General features: G+C 47.4%; 1 long non-coding RNA gene across 2 annotated transcripts in view; it reads left to right on the forward strand.

The window, feature by feature from the left end:
- Window positions 1–10,821, forward strand: part of LOC147113352 (uncharacterized) — a 102,058-nt gene extending 91,237 nt beyond the window's left edge. For both annotated transcript variants that reach the window (XR_015079134.1, XR_015079135.1), the window contains exon 3: window positions 10,605–10,821. This is a non-coding gene — a long non-coding RNA (uncharacterized LOC147113352). The remainder of the gene's footprint in view (window positions 1–10,604) is intronic.
- Window positions 10,822–11,114: the final 293 nt, after the last annotated feature.

An 11,114-nucleotide genomic window follows, 5' to 3' on the forward strand; every position in this document is an offset into this window, starting at 1 on the left:
CTTACCCAACTGGACGTTAGCCGACTGTTGTTCCCTCCCTAGACATCTTTCCTGAAGAGACTTCTTCATGCATTCATATTCATCCCACTCTTCCTGGGTTTCCTGCCAATCCTTCACTAATGACCTCATTTGTGATTCCAATACTTCCCCTTCCATCGGGGATTGATTGATCGGGCTATTCAATCCTTCTACTGGAGCAGCTGTTTCAACATTCTGTAGTTCACATTGACGTGATTCAGTGTACTTTCGGCAGCCCCGTAAAATCTGTGTTGCAACCTCAACTATTCCCCAAACTTTTGAGAGCTCCGAACCCCTTCCCTTTGAAGATTGAAGCTCGTGTTCAAATGGTTCCCCTTGCAGAGTCTTGTCTCTCAGCATATGAAGGAGTTGGCTGACCGTTAACTCTTCCACGGGGACCCTGTGGATCAGAGTCTTCTCCATTTCATCCACCTTTTCCTCCAATGCTTTCACCTTTTTTTCCTCTTGTACTTTGGCTTTAAGTGCTCGGAGAAGTTGCGCCTTGATGCTCTCTAGCTCATGTTCAGGGGCCATTCTTACAGTCTCTGTGTTTCTTACAGTCGCCTTTTCTTTCACTGAAAGAATTCCCAGTTGAATCTGTTCTTCAAGTTGTTGAACCTCGGTCATTGCCGCCTCATATTTGTCTTGGGTTTCCTTCAATATTTTTATGAGTTCTTGGACATCTTGACTTTCATGTTCTGCCATGTCTTTCACCTCTAATTTCTCATCTATGGATGGAACTTCTACCGATGAGTCTGTCTTGGCCTTGAGCTCATTAAGAATTTCCTGCAGCCTTTGGACTTCTTGTTCATGTTCAACCTTTAGTTGCTCATATGCTTCCACTGAAACTAGCTTTTCGGAGGTTGCTGAGTTAACCCCCTCCAGGATTGTAGCCTGAGCCTGTTCATACTGTTCCTTCAACTTCTCAAACTCTGCTTGTAAGGAGTCGTAGAGAAGAACTGGAATAAAATCCTGGCTTCCTGAAGATTCCTCTTCATTTGCTTCTTTCTGCAAATATTCTAACTCCTGAACATCATAAGGGAGATGTGATCGGTGATTGGTCACGATGGCTCTATGGTCGCTCTCTGCTTGAGCTAGCTGCTTCTGTTGTCTTTCCAGATTCTCCCATTCGGTGTCATAGAACTTTTTCATTGTTTTCATCTCTTGTACGAGACGGTAACTCAATTGTTCTAATTGTTGTCGTGATTTGAAATAAAGTTGAGTCCGAGCTCGGTGTTCTTCCGTCATGGATATGTCCTTAAACCGAACAGACTCAGAATTCTCTGTCAAACTATGTTGTCGTTGTTCGGTGGAGATCTGTTCTGAAACTTTGTTCTTCTCTGAAGCATAAGCCTTTCTGCATGCCTTCGTTTTTCCAACCTTAGTCGGCAAGTCCATTTTAGCCTTGTCTTTCACATTTGGGTTGGTCTTGTCGTCATCCGATTCAGAATCTGAGCTGATTGTCTGCACCGAGTCCTCACTCGTTATGGCTTTTAGATAGTGCCATTCCATGTCTATTTTCTTGATCCACTCCCGTCCTCGAAGTGGTGGTCCTCCCTCAGGTAGTACGTATAAGTTCATTCTTGGGTGTTCTTTACCCCTATCTCTCACCTTGACTCTTATCTTTCCCATGGGGTATACTTTATGCCCCGTGTATGTCTGCAATACGAACTTGGTATCCCTTAAGGGTATATGTGAGAATAGCTGGTGGTAATCCCTTCGATTTATGACTGATAGAGCTGATCCAGTGTCCAACTCCATTTTCACTTGGACTCCAGCTATTTTTAGCATGACCCAGATAGTTTGTAGGTCAGCTTCCTTACTCACATTGTGAATTCTCAGACTACTCAGCTCCTGGCCGTTTGGGTCTGAGTCCGAATTCTGTTTGTCTGAACTCTTCTCAGCCACCTTGTGTACCTTGTTGTACTTTTCCTGTGATGGCTTCCTTTGGTTGTTGGTCTTCTTCCCTGACCGGCATACCTTAGCTATGTGACCCAGTTTGCCACATTTCCTACATTCCTGGTTCTTAAACCAGCATTGGTTCTGGTCGTGTGTTGTCTTCCCACAACGATAGCATTTTGTTGTTGTCGAGGTAATTTGATCCACACTGAGTGCCGCTGTCTTTAGCTGCATTTCCGCAGTTCCCTTCGCTGCGGCTTCGTGCGATGCTGCAATAAGGACAGCCCTGTCAAGTGTAAGGTCGTTCTCTTCGAGTAGTCGCTTTTGCATTCCTTCCTTTGCCAATCCGCACACGAACTTGTCTCGCAATGCCTCTGTCAGATTCCCTCCAAACTGGCAGTGTTTCGCTAGTCTACGCAGTTCGACCAAGTATTCTGCGTTGCTTCTGTCTTTCCGTTGCGTTCTCGCATAGAATTTGAATCGTTCCGCCAACATCAACGGTGTGGGGTTCAAGTGATCCTTCAGAACAGTCACAATATCATCGAAAGTCTGATCCGCCGGTTTAGCTGGTGCTAGTAGATGCTTCAAGAGCCCGTATGTCTTCGCGCCCATCGAGTTTAGCAAGGTTATAGCTTTGTCATCTTCTTCTATTTTATTGGCCTCACAATAGATCTCAATGCGTTCCACATACGTGGCCCAGTCTTCTACCTCGGAATTAAAATCATTGATGTTACCACGCTTAGGCATCTTCCTCTCTTCCTGATAACACCACGAATTATTTCTTTAAATTTTCTTTTATTTATTTTATTTTTTTTCCAAGATGGCGGTTCCCGCGAAAATGGCGGTTTCCCGCGCTTATCTTCTCTCCCTGCCCACTTCAATGGCGGTTTCCCGCTTCTGTCTTCTTCCCCGCCTAATGGCGGCTTCCCGCGTTTCTTCCCTAGCGGGAGGGGTACACTTTCCCCACAGGCGACGGCCGCTGGCTTTCAGGTTCACAGCCTGCGCATCGGCTTCAGTGCTTTCCCTTTTCTCGGCAGGGCAACCGGCGCTGGGTACACCCCATTGACGGCGAACAGTTTCAGCCGCTGGGCTGGCTCTCGCTCAGTTCCCCTTGCTCGGGCTCTGTCTCTCTCCCGCTCGCTCGGCTCTACCGGCGCTGGGTACACCCCGTTGACGGAGAATAGTTTCAGCCGCTGGACTGGCTCTCGCTCAGTCTCCCTTGCTCGGGCTCTGTCTCTCTCCTGCTCGCTCGGCTCTACCGGCGCTGGGTACACCCCGTTGACGGAGAACAGTTTCAGCCGCTGGACTGGCTCTCGCTCAGTCTCCCTTGGTCGGCTCTGCCTCTCCCGCTCGCTCGGCTCCCAATCGCGCCTCCCAGCCCTCTCGCAGTCCGGTGCTTCCCTCCCCGGCTGCGGCTGAGTTTATCTCTTCCCGCTCCTACGTTCCCGGTCGCAGCGCTTCGTGGCTTCGGTCGCTGCCCGGCCTTTTTCGCCGGTCGCGGTCTAGCTGTCTCACGACACCGTTGCGTCCCCCAGCCTGTCTGTACCGCGGCTTCCTTGCTCCACGCTGCCCCAGTCTCAGCGCCTCTGGACCCGACTTCTGTCCGGCTCCTTTCCCCCTCGACCGTGGTCGAGTGCACCGCCCTTATCCTCCAGTTATTCTTTTTACTTTCCCTTACTCACAGTCACCGTGGCCGCCTTGCTTCTCGTGCTGATCGGCTCACTCCTCACCGTGGCAGAAGGGACGGTCAGTGCCTGTTGCTGAGGGAAGTCTTTGTCTCTGAATTCTTCTTCCTTTCTAGTTCTGCAGCCTCGAGTTTTCTCCCAGCAGAATGACGAGGGCGGTTGCCTCTTCTCGATGCTCGTTAACTGCTTCGGAGGTATTGTTGCCGCAGGGTACGATCGGACTCGTCGCCACTGTAAAGTCTGTGGGTTGTTTAGTTAATTAATACACAGACTACCAGAGTAACTTAAAACAGGACTTTACTATTCGAAGGTCAGGGCGAATCTGCCCAATAAATCCTGACACAACACTTATATACTGATGTGGTCACCGTCGGTATTACAGTATACAGAAGCCAAACAAAGTAGTGCCACACCTAAAATAGTTCTCTTAAAGGTGAACGGTTACATACAATAGTTCTCTTAAAGGTAGACGGGTACATACACTACAGGGCGATGTTACAATTCCATTGACACCACCCAACCTCTGGCACCTCGCCCAAGTGACCATTCTTCATGGCTGAGTCTAGGCAGGGAGCGACAAAAACTATTGCGGGGGAGCATTATAGCTCTTCCTGATCTTGGCTGTATCCAATAACTACACACACACACACACACACACAGACCAGGAGAGGGAACCCTGGCTGATTTTATTCCTTTCCTTGCCCAAGGTTACAGAGCCCAGTTGTAGCACCACAACGGTCAGCTTGGCCAATGATTAAGATGTGGCAAACAGCCAACTAGAGTAAAACCAGGATGGTAGAACGCACGTTTGTGTCCCACAAGGTGAATTCCTGATTTTAGTCCCGCTGACAAGAATGAGGGGAATATACTGAGTGACATAAGAAAAGGCCATGCAGCCCATCACAAACTCAACCCTCTATTATCTTAATTCCCCCCCATTAAAGCATCCATCTGCACGTTGAACATCCCCGACGATTTTGTCTCCACTACCCTACCTGGCAGAATATAGCGACACGCTCTTGGGCATTTCCTGCCATTTGGGTTCACAGCGTCACAGAGACACAGAGCTGACAGGCTCTCTCCTTCACCTTGGCCAGGGGCAGGGAGCTCGGAAGAATGCACTTTAAAATAACTTACTAAAGAACAAAAAAAAAGTGAATCTTTACATCTGAAAATTAGGGCTTCATGAACTGGCAGGCTGACAATTTGATGAAATAGCAATTTCTAATTGGGTTGTCGAAAACTTGAGGTTTGTTACATTTTCAATCTCTATTTTAAAGATTCTGTGATTATAATAAAGGTGCAGCAGTCTCTGCCTTCAGAAGGTAATGAGCCTGACCTCGTATTGACTGCATACTTTGCAAAAAAAAAGGATTAAGCTCGTGAGACTGACTCGTTCTTGCAGCTGAACACAAATCATTGCTTTCCAAAAAGTGTAATTAAGGCATTGGATCAGTATGGCTGGATTAAGTGCTTCGCAACGGGAGGCAATTCTCTGCTGCTCCTCACGAGCTAAACACTGGGAGATTGTTGTTGGGCGAGACATTAAAACTGTCTGCCTCTTCAGGTGGGTGATAAAAGATTCCGTGGCACCGTTTGAAGAAAAACAGGGCATTCTGCCAGTGGCATGGCCAACATCTGGCCCTCAACCAAGACCAGCAAACAAACAAAAAAGAGATTAACGAGTCGTTCGTCTCATTTGCTGTTTGTGGGATCTTGCTGTGTGCCACCGGCGGCCAGGTTTGCCTACGTAACAACAACGACGCCACACTATAGGAAGGATTTGATTGCTTTGGAGAGGGTGCAGAGGAGATTCACCAGGATGTTACCTGGGCTGGAGCGCTTCAGCTATGAAGAAAGCCTGGACAGGCTGGGGTTGTTTTCCTTGGAGCAGAGAAGGCTGAGGAGGGACCTGATTGAGGTGTACAAAATTATGAGGGGCATAGATAGAAAGGAACTTTTTCCCTTAGTAGAGGGTCAATAACAAGGGAGCATAGTTTCAAGGTAAGGGGCAGGAGGTTTAGAGGGGATTTGAGGAAGAACTTTTTCACCCAGAGGGTGGTTGGAATCTGGAACTCACTGCCTGAAAGGGTGGTAGAGGCAGGAACCCTCACAACATTCAAGAAGCATTTGGATGAGCACTTGAAATACCATAGCATACAAGGCTATGGACCAAATGCTGGAAAATGGGATTAGATTAGACAGGGCCTGATGGCTGGCGGTAACGCGATGGGCCGAAGGGCCTCTTTCTGTGCTGTATAACTCTATGACTCTATGACTGCACTTCAAATGTAAATCATTATCTGTGAAGCACTTTGTGTCCTGAGGAGGAGAACGAGGCACTACAGATGCTCAGTCGTACTGGTGCTCAGATTGACACAATAAACGCTGAGTTATTTGTGGATTATTCTGTTTGATTACATCAGTGACACTCTTAACAGAACAGAGACTACTTGCAGCCCTCCTCCAACAATCCCCCCCCCCCAGCCAACCCCCGCCCGCAACCCCGCAGCATTGCAGAACCTGAAACCGTCGGCAGATCCGCTGTCCCATGTGTCTCTGGGCCTTGAGTCACAGCTTTGCAAGCTCTTTTACGTTGCTGGAGTGGGGATTCAGAGGTGGAAGAGAGGAAGAAAGAATGGTGTTGCTCCGCACTCACGCTGCGAGTATGGCCTTCGAGCATGGCCGTGGCTGCAGTGTGCACCATCTACAAGATGCACTGCAGTAACTCGCCAAGGCTTCTTCGGCAGCGCCTCCCAAACCCGTGACCTCTTCCACCTGGAAAGACAAGGGGCAGCGGGCGCATGGGAACGCCACCACCTCCAAGTGCCCCCTCCAAGTCACACACACCATCCTGACTTAGACGTATATCGGCCGATCCTTCATCGTCGTTGGGTCAAAATCCTGGAACTCCCTCCCTAACAGCACTGTGGGAGTACCTTCACCACGCGGACTGCAGCGGTTCAAGAAGGCGGCTCACCACCACCTTCTCAAGGGCAATTAGGGATGGGCAATAAATGCTGGCATTGCCAGCGACGCCCAGATCCCATAAGTGAATTAAAAAAAACTATATTCTAGTTCGCTATCAATGCACTACATTAATTAGTTTGTTTTTATGGAATATTGCACTATATAATAAACAGTTTACTGGGAACTTAAATCAGATAAAGAAAAAAAAGAAGGACTTACATTTATATAGCGCCTTTCCCGAACACCGGATGTCTCAAAGCGTTTTACAGCCAATGAAGTACTTTTGAAGTGTAGTCACTATTGCAATGTGGGAAACACTGCAGCCAATTTGCGCACAGCAAGCTCCCACAAACAACAATGTGATAATGACTGGATAATCTGTTTTAGTGATGTTGGTTGAGGGATAAATATTGGCCCAGGACATCGGGGATAACTCCCCTGCTCTTCTTCGAAATAGTGCCATGGCCTCAGCTTAACGTCTCATCTGAAAGACAGCACCTCCGACAGTGCAGCACTCCCTCAGCACTGCACTAGGAGTGTCAGCCTAACTTTATGTGCTCAAGTCCCTGGAGTGGGACTTGAACCCACAACCTTCTGACTCCAAGGCGAGAGTGCCGCCCACTGAGCCACAGCTGACGCTAAATAGAATATTTCCCCCCCAAAATGTGCTCACAATGCAGCAATGCACCGCGATGATTGTGAAAGGTTCCGAGGGTAAATAGTGAAAGATAATTTCTACAGTAACAAGGGGATAAACTTAGAATTATCACCAAAAGAATGAAGGGTGAAGTTAGAAAACATGTTTTCACACAAACAGTTGTTAGAACATGGACTGCTCTACCACAAGTTGCTATTGAGGCAGAGTGTGGAACATCATTTGGATAATCACATACACAAATCTTTGAAGGTGGCAGGACAGGTTGATAAAGCTGTTAAAAAAAACATGGGATCTTGGGCTTTATAAATAAAGGCAGAGAGTAGAAAAGCAAGGATGTTACGTTAAACTGTTACAAGTCACTGGTTAGGCCTCAGCTGGAATATTGTGACCAATTCTGGGCACCACACGTTAGGAAGGATATCAAGGCCTTGGAGAGGGTGCCGAGGAGATTTACCAGAACTGTGCCAGGGATAGAAACATAGAAACATAGAAGATAGGAGCAGGAGTAGGCCATTCGGCCCTTCGAGCCTGCTCCGCCATTCAACGAGATCATGGCTGATCATCCAAACCCTAGCACCCGGTCCCTACACCGACAGCCATCCCACCCAAGCCCTATCCCCGTAACCCCGTAACCCCACGTATTTAATCCCCCCTAACACTAAGGGCCAATTTTTTTTAATTTTTTATCATGGCCAATCAACCTAACCCGCACATCTTTGGACTGTGGGAGGAAACCGGAGCACCCGGAGGAAACCCACACAAACACGGGGGTTTCAGAAGCTGAGGGACTTCAGAAGCTGAGCTTGTTCTCCTTAGAGCAGAGAAGGTCGAGGGGAGATTTAATAGAGGGTGTTCAAAATTCTGAGGGGTTTGGATAGGGTAGCTAGGGAGAAACTGTTTCCACTGGCAGGAGGTTCGGTAACCAGAGGACACAGATTTAAGATAAATGGTAAAAGAACTGGGGGTAAAGATGAGAATTGTTTTAAGGCAGCGAGTTGCTTTGATCTGCAATGCGCTGCCTGAAAGGGCGGTGGAAGCAGATTCAATAGTGACTTTCAAAAGGGAATTTACTTGAAAAGGAAAAATTTGCAGGGCTGTGGGGAAAGAGCAAGGGGGGAGCAGGACTAACTGGATAGCTCTACCAAAGAGCCGGCACAGGCACGATGGGCCGAATGGCCTCCTTCTGTGCTGTAAGATTCTATAAGCATTTGAAAAGGGAGAATACAAAAGGGAGGGGGGGTGGGATTAGATTAGAAAGCCCCAGCAGACCAGCACAAGCACAACAGGCTGAAAGGGCTTCACCTGTGCTGCAATTTCTACTGTCTTAGGGTCTTTCTCAATCCCGTGCGCACCTATTGCAGGGTATAAGAACATAAGAACACAAGAAATAGGAGCAGGAATAGGCCACTTGGCCCCTCGAGCCTGCTCCGCCATTCATTAAGATCATGGCTGATCTTGGGCTCAAAGCCACTTCCCTGCCCGCTCCCCATAGCGCTTCACTCCCTTATCTTGCAATAATCTGTCTATCTCCACCTTAAATGTATTTAATGACCCAGCCTCCGCAGCTCTCCGGGGCAGAGAATTCCACAGGTTTACGACCCTCTGAGAGAAGAAATTCCTCCTCATCTCAGTTCTAAATGGGCGGCCCTTTATTCTGAAACTATGCCCCCGAGTTCTAGATTTCCCCACGAGGGGAAACATCCTCTCTGCATCTACCTTGTCGAGCCCCCTCAGTATCTTATATGTTTCAATAAGATCACCTCTCATTCTTCTAAATTCCAGTGAGTATAGGCCCAGCCTGCTCAACCTTTCCTCATAAGTCAACCCCCTCGTCTCAGGAATCAACCGAGTGAATCATCTCTGAACTGCCTCCAATGCAAGTATATCCTTCCTTAAATAAGGAGACCAAAACTGTACGCAGTACTCAAAGTGTGGTCTCACCAATACTTTGTACAGTTGCAGCATGACTTCCCTGCTTTTATACTCCAACCCCCTTGCAATAAAGGCCAACATTCCTTTTGTCTTTTTGATTACTTGCTGTACCTGCATGCTAACTTTTTGTGTTTCATGCACAAGGACCCCCAGGTCGCTCTGAACTGTAGCATTTTGTAATCTCTCTCCATTTAAATAATAGTTTGCTTTTTTATTTTTCCTGCCAAAGTGGATAACCTCGCACTTTCCCACATTATACTCCATCTGCCAAATGTTTGCCCACTCACTTAGCCTGTCTATATCCCTTTGCAGATTATTTGAGTCCTCTGCACAACTTGCTTTCCCACCCATCTTTGTATCATCCGCAAACTTGGCTACATTACACTCGATCCCTTCATCCAAGTCATTAATTGTAGATTATAAATAGTTGAGGCCCCAGCACCGATCCCTGTGGCACCCCACTAGTTACCGTTTGCCAGCCGGAAAAATGACCCATTTATCCCGACTCTCTGCTCTCTGTTAGTTAGCCAATTCTCTATCCATGCTAATATATTACCCCCAACTCCGTGAGCTCTTATCTTGTGCAGTAACCTTTTATGTGGCACCTTATCGAAGGCCTTCTGGAAAAAAGAGAGAGAAATATTTTTTGAATGTTTGTACTGACCAGGATGCACCACAATGGTCTTTCCCAATCCAGTACATTCTTAAAGGAACACCACCTTCATGAAAAATACCTGGTGAATATCTTTTTGTTTTTTTAGTATGAAAAGGCACGTGATTTGCATCATGATAGTGCCAGGTGGAAATTACACAACAATGTGATTTATGTCTCGTGCTTTACAAATGAGAGTTTCTGATGTATTGTTCATTGAGACAAATCAATGAGGCGATCCCTTTAAGTTTGTTGGTAGTTAAAAATAACTCGCTGGCACCGCGGGTCCAGTCACCAGAACAAACACTGCAGTGTCAGCCGCGGAGCAGTGGTTAGCTCACTCGCCTCTGAGTCAGAAGGTTAAGGGTTCACAGTCCCACTCCAGGTACTTGAGCACAAAAATCTAGGCTGACACTCCCAGTGCCAGTGCTGAGGGAGTGCTGCACTGTCGGAGGTGCTGTCTTTCGGATGAGACGTTAAACCGAGGCCCCGTCTGCTCCCTCAGGTGGACGTAAAAGATGCCGCGGCCACTATTTCGAAGAAGAGCAGCAGAGTTCTCCCCAGTGTCCTGGCCAATATTTATCCCTCAATCAACATAACAAAAAACAGGTTATCTGGTCATTATCACATTGCTGTTTGTGGGAGCTTGCTGTGCGCAAATTGTCTGCTGCGTTTCCTACATTACAACAGCGACTCCACTTCGAAAAAAAACTTAATTGGCTGTAAAGCGCTTTGAGATGTCCGGTGGTAGTGAAAGGCGCTATATAAATGCAAGTCTTTCTTTCTTTAGACTCCAGGTTGTCACATTCGGTAACACCCTTTCTCCAGGGGCAGGCGGTCCCATATATCATCATCGAACAACAATGGAAAAGGGGCGGCTGAAAAGCAATGGCAAGAGATGTTTCCATCTTACCTGTATGTTAAAAATAGCACGTTGGCATGTGCTGCTGTCAAACCTGAATGAAACTGCTAACATGAACCTCATGTTATGAACGATAAAATATAATAAAAACCTTGGAGTAAGCTTGAGGCTGTAACATCACTTCAGGCTTTAGATGATGCAGAATTACATAGAATGTACAGCACAGAAACAGGCCATTCGGCCCAACTGGTCCATGCCGGTGTTTATGCTCCACACGAGCCTCCTCCCACCCTACTTCATCTCACCTTCTCAGCAGATCCTTCCATTCCTTTCTCACTCATGTACTCATCTAGCTTCCCCTTAAATGACTGTTGGTGCATGTGACACCTCCCTGGACAGATTTAGTTCAGCGTTTCTTTAACCCTCCCGACTCTCTTA

Source organism: Somniosus microcephalus, chromosome 8 (genome assembly GCF_052327205.1).
Source record: "Somniosus microcephalus isolate GS21.2 chromosome 8, FLI_Smic_1.0, whole genome shotgun sequence".
Lineage (NCBI taxonomy): Eukaryota > Metazoa > Chordata > Chondrichthyes > Squaliformes > Somniosidae > Somniosus > Somniosus microcephalus.